This window comes from Bubalus bubalis, chromosome X, assembly GCF_019923935.1.
Source record: "Bubalus bubalis isolate 160015118507 breed Murrah chromosome X, NDDB_SH_1, whole genome shotgun sequence".
NCBI classification, from domain to species: domain Eukaryota; kingdom Metazoa; phylum Chordata; class Mammalia; order Artiodactyla; family Bovidae; genus Bubalus; species Bubalus bubalis.
This window is the reverse complement of record NC_059181.1, coordinates 106967856-106978433: the sequence shown is the minus strand read 5'-3', so window position 1 is coordinate 106978433 and position 10578 is coordinate 106967856. Positions and strand designations below refer to the sequence as shown.

General features: G+C 43.6%; 2 long non-coding RNA genes across 2 annotated transcripts; one reads left to right on the top strand and one right to left on the bottom strand.

Moving 5' to 3' along the window:
• Nucleotides 1–93: 93 nt before the first annotated feature.
• LOC123331808 lies at nucleotides 94–1474 on the bottom strand. The gene is made up of 2 exons (XR_006548600.2): nucleotides 309–1474; nucleotides 94–127 (listed from the first exon to the last, which is right to left on the bottom strand). It is a non-coding gene; the product is annotated as an uncharacterized LOC123331808 (long non-coding RNA).
• Nucleotides 1475–6877: 5403 nt separating this feature from the next.
• LOC123331837 lies at nucleotides 6878–8100 on the top strand. The gene is made up of 2 exons (XR_006548631.2): nucleotides 6878–7502; nucleotides 7683–8100. It is a non-coding gene; the product is annotated as an uncharacterized LOC123331837 (long non-coding RNA).
• Nucleotides 8101–10578: the final 2478 nt, after the last annotated feature.

Below are 10578 nucleotides of genomic sequence, written 5' to 3'. Positions count from 1 at the left end.
AGGAACAGAAAAAACAGTTTGGTTTTCTTGTTTCCTTTCCCTTCTTCGAATGAGTGGCATATGATCTGATTTTCTTTCTCGAGGTTCCCTTTAGAGGTCTTCTGACCCTCATGGTCATATTCCGTGCCTTGAAAGACAAGAGAAGGGTATTAGTTTTGAGGAAAGGGTATAACATCTGAGTTGGAAGGGAGATTTTATGAAAAGGGATGTCAGCTGATGAGGGCTTTTATGGCAGGCAAGGGCAGTGTGGAGGTCTTAGGCAGCAAAGTCAATGGAGAACGTGGGGAGCATAGATGGAATCATCTTACTTTCACACTGCCTCTGTATCTCTGTGGACAAAGGGTCTTCTTTCGTCCTTTCACCCTTGAAGCACACCGCATTGGAACTCCTCTTGGCTGCTGTGGCTTCCGGGTTACCTTATGATGATAGCATGACATGGTCTAACCCAGAATCTCTGCCTCTGACCTCCCTATGTATATCTGCTCAGGACAATGAGGAGCCACACCCTTCAATCTGATTGGTCAGCTAGGTACTCCCCCAGCCAATGGTGGCTTTGGGGTCTTAGACATCACAATGTACCACTGTGCCCATCAACATGGGTTAGTGGGTGCTGATGGAGGCCATGATACAACTTTCTCACCCCTGACACCTCTGTGTGTCTGATTCTGGGGAGTGGTGATTCAGGGGCATGGTATTTCTTCTCATGACCCTCAGACTTTCTTTCAGTGCCCTTTATTCTTTGACGTGTATGTCCCCCTTCAACACTCCTGCCTCCTCCATCCCTGTATGAACCTCTACCAAACACTTTTCCCTCCAAATCTGTTCCTCAGAATCGTCTTGTCATTTCATCTTTCGACAACCCTCTTCCTAGTGGGGGTTCTTGAGGGTCTTAAGTAACTTAAGAGCAAGCACTTAACATGGAAAAAGGTAATTAAGAACAGGTTGGATGTTTTTGCTACTCCAATGAGCTTTAGAGACCCCAAGACTTGGTGAATACTCAGTCTCTTGCCCCAAGGCCTATACACCATCTCCATAAAATTACATGTCAGAGCCATGAAAGTCATAAATGTCTCCTCCACTAATATTTTTGGGGAAACTTCAACTCTCAATTTGAGTAGGAAAACTCAACTTGCCCCATCTACCATAAATACATTCTCGATTAAAAAATAACTAATGTAAAGTGCCCAAAGGCAAGAGTCAGATGAACAATGCACCACTGTCTCCTGACTGAATCACTTCCCCAGTGGTCCCTCATTGACAGGTATCATCAGGTAGGGCCCAATGTGGAGCTGAGCAATAGCTGAGCAGGAGAAGTACCAGTAGGTATCTCACTGATAGTTGGTTGCTTATTGGCAAGGCCGAGCGATGCACTGTCCAATTGCTGGGCAAGACCTGTTGCTTAGAAACAGGATGTGGAGTAATACGGCAAAGTGATGTCTACCTGCTAATGGCTGTGCTCATGCTGCTCTGTTCCATAAGGATACGTTGGGTCCAGTGTGCTTTAATCTTTTTGATTAGCTCTTTTCCCACCGCAGATTTTAATTTCACATGCTTGTTTAACTTTTGTACATCATTCTTTTCATTGTATTGCCAGGCATTCCAGTCAGCAGTGCTTATCTATATGCCCCTCCAACAGCTGTCACATGATTGCATGTGCGGCATATATTATAGCTAAAATTTCAAAGCCAACAAGAATGTCAAGGCCAGCCCAGCTTGAGAACTATTTTGACAAACCTTAACCTCACAGTGATTCTTTTTCTATTCACAATGTAACAGAGCAGAGTGAGCACAGCCCTATGCAGTTAGCCATTGATGTGCTTCATTTCAACCCACCCTGTTCCTAGGCAACAGGTTTAGCTCAGCCTTGCTTGGTGCCTCAGATGGCCCCATTCACAAGAGCCAACTGTCAATAAGTGACCATTCTTTGTCTTGCTCAGCTATTGATCAGCACCACAGTGGGCCCTGCCCCTCAGTTACTCTCAAGAATGGAGTATTGGGGAAGTGATTAAGTAAGGGTGGTGTGATTGTCATCAGCTGGAACGTGAGAGAAGGGACAGATTCAGGCATTCTTTTGCAGGGCTTGAAGAATTACTTGAACGGGATGTAAGATGAGTGGAATAGTGCGGTACTTTGAGCATTCTTTGGCGTTGCCTTTCTCGGGGATTGGAGTGAAAACTGAAATTTTCCAGTCCTGTGGCCACTGCTGAGTTTTCCAAATTAGCTGGCATATTGAGTGCAGCACTTTCACTACATCATCTTTCAGGATTTGAAATAGCTCAACTGGAATTCCATCACCTCCAATAGCTTTGTTCGTTGTGATGCTTTCTAAGGCCCACTTGACTTCACATTCCAGGATTTCTGGTCCTATGTGTGTGATCACACTATCATGATTATCTGGGTCATGAAGATTTTTTTTTTGTAAAGGTTTTCTTGGTATTATTACCACCTCTTCTTAATATCTTCTGCTTCTGTTAGGTCCATAACATTTCTGTCCTTTATCGAGCCCATCTTTACATGAAATGCTCCCTTTCTATCTCGAATTTCCTTGAAGAGATGTCTAGTCTTTCCCATTCTGTTGTTTTCCTCTATTTCTTTGCATTGATCACTGAGGAATGCTTTCTTATTTCTTCTTGCTATTATTTAGAACTCTGCTTTCAGATGCTTATATCTTTCCTTTTCTCCTGTGCTTTTCGCTTCTCTTCTTTTCACAACTAACTGTAAGGCCTCCCCTACAGCTCTTTTGGTTTTGGCATTTCTTTTCCATGGGGATGGTCTTTATCCCTGTCTCCTGTACAATGTCACAAAACGCCATCCAAAGTTCATCAGGCACTCTGTCAGGTGTAGTCCCTTAAATCTATTTCTCATTTCCACCGTATAATCATAAGGGATTGGATTTATGTCATACCTGAATGGTCTAGTAGTTTTCCCTACTTTCTTCAATTTAAATCTGAATTTGACAATAAGCAGCTCATGACCTCAGCCACAGTCAGCTCCAAGTCTTGTTTTGCTGAATAATAGAGCTTCTCCATCTTTGGCTGCAAACGATATAATCAATCTGATTTCAGTGTTGACCATTTGATGATGTCCATGTGTAGAGCCTTTTCTTGTGTTGTTGGAAGAGGGTGTTTGCTATGACCACTGAGTTCTATTTGCAGAACTCTATTAGCCTTTGCCCTGCTTCATTCCATACTCCAGGGCCAAATTTTCCTGTTACTCCAGGTGTTTCTTGACTTCCTACTTTTGCATTCCTGTTCAATATAACATAAAGGACATCTTTTTTGGGTGTTAGTTCTAAAAGGTCTTGTTGGTCTTCATAGAACCATTCAACTTCAGCTTTTTCATCGTTACTTGTTGGGGCATAGACTTGGATTACTGTGATATTGAATGGTTTGCCTTGGAAACAAACAGAGATCATTCTATAGTTTTTGAGATTGCATCCAGCTACTGCATTTTGGACTCTTTTGTTGTCCATGATGGATACTCCATTTCTTCTGAGGGATTCCTGCCCGCCGTAGTAGATATAATGGTCATCTGAGTTAAATTCACCCATTCCAGTCCATTTTAGTTCACTGATTCCTAGAATGTTGACTTTCTCTCTTGCCATCTCCTGTTTGACCACTTCCAATTTGCCTTGATTCATGGACTTAACATTCCAGGTTCCTATGCTATATTGCTCTTTATAGCATTAGACCTTTCTTCTGTCACCAGTCACATGCACAACTGGGTGTTGCTTTTGCTTTGGCTCAATCCCATCATTCTTTCTGGAATTATTTCTCCACCCATCTCCAGTAGCATACTGGGCACCTACTGACCTGGGGAGTTCCTCTTTCAGTATCCTATCATTTTACATTTTCATACTGTTCATGGGGATCTCAAGGCAAGAATACTGAAGTGCATTGCTCTTCCCTTCTGCAGTGGATCAGATTCTGTCAGACCTCTCCACCATGACCTGCCCAACTTGGGAGGCCCCACAGGGCCTGGCTTAGTTTCATTGAGTTGGACAAGGCTGTGGTTCTAGTGTGATTAGATTGACTAGATTTCTGTGATTATGGTTTCAGTGTGTCTGCCCTCTGATTTCGTCTTGAAGCATCTACCATCTTACGTGGGTTTCTCTTACCTGGATCTGTGGTAGCTCTTCACGGCTGCTCCAGCAAAGCGCAGCCACTGCTCCTTACCTTGGACGAAGTATATCTCGTTACTGACAAGTCTCCTGACCTTGAACTCCTCTAGTCCCTCCTGTGCCCATGCAGCCATCACTCCATGGATGTGTGGTATCAGTCCTGATTATTCACTAGAAGGACTGACGCTGAAGCTGCAACTCCAGTACTTTGTCCACCTGATGCAAAGAACTGTCTCATTGGAAAAGATCCTGATGCTAGGAAGGAATGAAGGCCAAAAAGAAGGGGATACGAGAGGATGAGATGTTTGGATGGCATCAAGGATTCAATGGATTTGAATTTCAGCAAGCTCTGGGAGTTGGTGATGGACAAGGAATCCTGGTGTACTGCAGAACCTGGGGTTGCACACAGTCATACACAACTGAACAAATGAAATGAACTGATTGCCATAGGGAGAATGCTTTGAACACAAGCTCTTAACGTGTCTCAAAATGGAACACAAAAAGATATTTCGTTAACATGGAAGATAAGGATGGTTCGCAGCATCTATGTGTGTGTGTGTGCAAGTTTGTGTGTGTGTGTGTGTGTGAGAGAGAGAGAGAGAGAGAGAGATGGGGAAAGAGGTGGGGATGTTAGAACAGACTGCATGATGGAGCAGTTTGACAGGAAGTGTTTCTATCTGTAGTGAGCTGATTCTTAGAAGGAGCTGTTAAAGGAGTCAGAAATGTCTGACTCTTAGCGCTTGCTCATTCGTGGGAGAAAGCTGAAGTTCAGAGGAGAGAAGCATGGCTAAAGTTTAGCCAAGCCTAGTCAGTGGGTATGTTATGGATGACTGTGAGCACTTGGCCAGTCTCTGCTGTTGTTTAAGAGAGGCCAAGTCAGCCCTTTGACAGTATGGTTGTTATCAAAATTGCAAATCCATGTGCTTGATGCAGAGTGAGGCCCATCAAAACTAAATGTTAGAGTTTGGAACAGGGAAAGGTTTATTACAGATTCATACAAAGATGTGGGTAGCTCTTGCCCTAAGAACCCAAAGTTACTGAACGTTTTCAATTAAGTACATTTAAAAGTAAATGTTAGAGAGAGTTGTGGTAAGTTCTTACAGACTTCTTGGTGTCACATCCTTTGTGCTTAAAGTTATGTCATGGTCAGGTAATAATGTTCCTATCTATCTCTACCAGATAAATGTTTTTTTTTCTGTCATTCTTGTCCTCTCAAGAGAGGGCAAAGTCTCAAGGCACAACTTTCACTTGAAATGTCCCATCCTGGATAAGAAGTAACAGATCTCATTTGGCAGCTCCTTCAGGGCAAGGTTCCCACATTCTGCCCAGCTCGCATACTTGATGGGGCCAGGCACCCTACCAAATATGTCCTGTCTCCTCAGGCTGTCCAAGTGAGGAGACCAGTTCTCAGAGACTGAGGCCCAGGAAGATGGCCACTGATTGTAGGTTGCAGAGACAGGGATGGGGGAGAGGTTCTCCGCTCCTCAAGGCCTGGGCCAAGGCTACAGGAGGGCCTTCGTGAGGGCTCTGGAGCACTACAGGATGTCATCCCCAGTCTATTCCCTGGGACCTCAACCTCACCCACTGGCCCAAGGCTGGATGATGTCCAGGCCCTCCAAAAGAATGCCTGAATCTGCATCTTCTCTCAATTTCCTGCTGATGTACACCACAAGACCCTTCCTTAATCACTTCTCCAATACTCCCTTCTTGAAAGTAACTGGGGGGCAGGACCCACTGTGGTGCTGACCAATAGCTGAGGAGGACATCGAATGGTCACTCATTGACAGTTGACTGCTTGTGAATGGGGCCATCTGAGGCACCAAGCAAGGCTGAGCTACACCTGTTGCCTAGGAACAGGGTGGGGTGAAATGAAGCACATCAATGACTAACTGCTTAGGGCTGAGCTCACTCTGCTCTGTTACACTGTGAATAGAAAAAGAATCACAGAGAAGTTAAGGTTTGTCAAAGTAGTTCTCACGGTGGGCTGGCTTTGACATTCTTGTTGGCTTTGAAATATTAGCTATAATATATGTGGCACATGCAATCATGTGGCAGCTGTTGGAGGGGCATAGAGATAAGCACTGCTGACTGGCATGCCTGGGAATATAATGAAAAGAATGTTGTACCAAAGTTAAACAAGCATGTGAAATTAAAATATGCGGTGGAAAAGGAATCAGTCAAAAAGATTAAAGTATACTGGACCCAATGTATCCTTATGGAACAGAGCAGCATGAGCACAGCCATTAGGAGGTAGCCATTGCTTTGTCGTATTACTCCACATCCTGTTACTAAGCAACAGGTCTTGCCCAGCAATTGGACAGTGCATCTCTTGGCCCTACCAATAGGCAACCAACAATCAGTGAGATACCTACTGGTACTTTCTTGCGCAGCTATTGGTCAGCTTCACATCTGGTCCTACCTGATGACAATACTGTCAATGAGGGACCACTGGGAAGTGATTCAGTCAAGAGACAGTGGTGCATTGGTCATCTGACACTTGCCTCTGGGCACCTTACTTTTTTTTTTTTTTTAATCGGGAAATTATTTCTGGTAGATGGGGCAAGTTGAGTTTCCCTACTGAATATGAGAATTGAAGTGTCCCCAACAATATTAGTGGAGGATACATATATGACTTTCATTGCTCTAATGTGTAATTTTATGGAAACGTTGCATAGACCTTTGGGCAACAGACTGAGGATTCACCAAGTCTTGGGGTCTCTAAAGCTCATTGGAGAAGCAAAAACATCCAATCTGTTCTTAATTACCTTTTTCCATGTTAAGTGCTTGCTCTTAAGTTCCTTAAGGCCCTCAAGAACCCCCACTATAAACAGGGTGGTCGAAAGATGAAATGACTAGACGACTCTGCGGAGCATATTTGGAGTGAAAAGTGTTTGGTAGAGGTTCATACAGGGATGGAGGAGGCAGGAGTGTTGAAGGGGGACATATAAGTCAAAGAATAAAGTGCAATTAAGGAAAGTTTGAGGGTCATGAGAAGAAACACCATGCCCCTGAATCACCACCCCCCTGAATCAGACACACAGAGGTGTCAGGGGTGAGAAAGTTGTATCATGGCCTCCCTCAGCACACACTAAACCATGTTGATGGGCACAGTGGTACATTGTGATGTCTAAGACCCCAAAGCCACCATTGGTGGGGGAGTGCCTAGCTGACCAATCAGATTGAAGGGTGTGGCTCCTCATTGTCCTGAGAAGGTATATATAGGGAGGTCAGAGGCATAGATTCTGTGTTAGGCCATTTCCTGCTATCATCATAAGGTAAGCAGGAAGCCACGGGAGGCAGAAGAGTTTTAATGCGGTGTGCTTCAAGGCTGAAAGGATGAAATAAGACCCTTTGTCCACAGAGAAACAGAGGCAGTGTGAATGTAAGATTATTCCATCTATGCTCCCCATGTTCTCCATTGATTTTCTGCCCAAGACCTCTACACTGCCCTTGCCTGCCACAAAAGCCCTTATCAGCCCATATTCCTTTTCATGAAATCTCCCTTCCAACTCAGATGTTATACCCTTTCCTCAAAACTAATACCCTTCGCTTGTCTTTCAAGGCACGGTATATGACCATGAGGGTCAGAGGAACTCTAAAAGGAACCTTGAGAAAGAAAATCCGATCATATGCCACTCAGTCGAAGAAGGTGAAGAAAACAGGAAAACAAAACTGTTTTTTCTGTTCCTGTGCCTGTAAGAAACTGAATCAAAGCCGAAAAGCGTACCAAATATGAGGCAGAGTCAAAGAAGGAGGCAGAATCAAAAGAGGAGATATGCTCAGCCACCCCGGAAGGAGTGACCCTGGAGAAGTACAAGCTGGGCAGCCAGTAACTGAATAGAAAAGGTCAGACAGTTTAGAATTGTGTCTCCAGAGGTCTGCTCTCTTAGAAATGGCCAAGTAGGAAAAGACTGACTCTCACACTAACATAGTAAACTGATGGCTGCAATTAAAATACACATCATATGGTGAAAAGACGATATTTGTGTGTGTGTGAATTTTCTGATGGGAAGGGAGAGAAGGAAGCAAAGAAGTGGGCACCTGAATGGGGACGGATGTGGGTCCCAAGAGCTGAGGGAACAGACTCTCAGGTCCCCAGTTAGCCAGAGGGTAAAGGTCTCGACTGGGTCAGGAGTATGCATTGAAGGTGAATAACCCTGATTAACAATTGATCTCAGTGGGAAGGAGTAGTGGTGCGGGGTTACTGCCATTGTTTGGGGCGTGGAGTGACTTTAGGTTCTATATTGCCAGAACCCAGATGGGAAGAGTGCTTCACATGGAGATGGTGAATGTCATACTTCCCCTGAGTGAGGCAGGCAGAAATCACCTTCTGGCCACTTACGTCATAATGGGCTTTGTTGCATCACTCACCTATGCTGTCACCTAAAGGTGCTCTGGAGGCAAAAAATGCTGATACAACTAAAACCCAAAATTAACCCTCCCAATGATTAAAATAATGTTTGGAGGGTTTAGAGCAAATATATTTTAGGCCAATGTTATCCTAAGAAATTTGTGGGAGCAGAGTGTTCCCAAGGGCAGGGCAGTGTAGGTGGCCCAATCCCGGGGCAGATGACTAACAGGATCATGACACACAGATAATGTTATTCGCTGGGGTGCACCATGCAGATTGTGGGATCTTAGTTCCCTGAACCGGGATTGAACCGGTTCCCCTTCTAGGGAAAGCATGGAGTCCTAACCACTGGACAGCCAGAGAAGTCAGGACAGAGACTTTTGAAAAAGTATTAACATAAGACTGTGTAAAAGCTGATCTTATATTTATCACCATACCCTAGTATTTCTAAATAACTACAGTCGTAAAACATTCTTCCCCAATAAACTCTTTTGTTAGTCCAAGTTCTACAAGTTTTCATGGTTTAAAGTGAGGAGTATGGAATATTTAATTTGGTGTTAACTTTAATTTTGAAGTGTTTGAAGAGTTTCAAGGAGTAGTCAATCAATTATGGAGATATATAAGGCAGGGTCTCAACCAGAGGAATCCCGTGTGTTTTCAGAAAACATTTTAGAAACAATTAAAACAGAGTTTCACCATCAGCATCAAAAGAGTTGAGTTCAGATATTAAGACAATGCTACTGTATCTTTTATCTGGACTGCAGCTCCCTAGTTAAATCTTTCTGTCACTTTAACTCCTGAGAGACACAGTGGATGATTCAAAGTCAGTCACTGAATGTCATTTAAAATCATTAAGATTTTAATGGGTTTGTCGTCCTTTCAAAGGAAGTGGGAGAACTATCAACTCTGCCTGTGAAAATTAGGTAAGCAGCTACCAAGATGATATGGACAGAGAGCCTGATAGGTGGGTGCTGTGATTCCTGATCTGTATATATTATCACTATTTAACATTATCACCCTTTAATGTCATGTTGCAGGACTGACTGAAATACTTGCTGTTAGGGGAAGGTAACAGATTACTAGGCCTGAAGAGCTGAAAGTGAGAGTTGCTCAGTCCTGTCTGAGGGTTGGTGACCCCATGGACTATACAGTCCATGGAATTCTCCTGGCCAGAATACAGGAGGGGGTAGCCTTTCCTTACTCCAGGGGATCTTCCAACCCAGGGATCAAGCCCAGGCATTCCACATTGAAGGCAGATTCTTCACCAGCTGAGCCACGAGGGAAGCCAAAGTATGCTAGAGTATGTCGCTTATCCCTTCTCCAGCAGAGCTTCCCTACACAGAAATTGAACTTATGTCTACATCTTTGCAGGCAGAATCTTTCCCAAGTGAGCTATCATTAAAGTCCAGATGTGCAGGTTAGAGGACCAAAAGTGGAGGTTAGAGGGCCTTGTTTCCCTAAAGTCGCGCTGGTATATATTTTAATATCCGTGGATATATTGCCACCTTGCAGAAAGAATTGAGGATGCATAGAGTTTAAAAAGGATCCAAAGACTCTTAGGGTTAAAAGAGAAAAACATAAACATTAAGTCATGAGTTGAGAAAGGGTATATCCATTTAGATCAACAACAATAAATCAATATCAGACGCCTGTAGCTTTCCTGGAAAAGGACAGTATATTGTGATTCAAACATGACAAGTCCTATTGCAAATGCTGTGTTGTATGGGGGTGGTGGGGTTGCTCATTAGCACTCATAAAGTGTAGTAGAAACTCTTAATACTTCCACTTATACAGTTTTACTATAAATAGATTCCAACTGACCCCTCTAGCAGTGGCCATAACAACCTCTATTGACTGATACAATGAATTCCCTAAGACCTTCTACTTTCCTCTATGCCTGTGTCCATCGTATTTTCTGTGACTCAAAAACTAGCAATGATCTGAGGCCAGCCGAATGGTCACCTCCCAAGGAAATGTTCTTAATCATTCTCTTGTGTATTAATATATTCACGTTCTCTAATCACTTGCAGTTCAGTACATGCAGTTTGTAGGATAGATTTTTGAGTATGTATCTTATGAGAAATGCATGCCAGAAAGGTAAACGGAT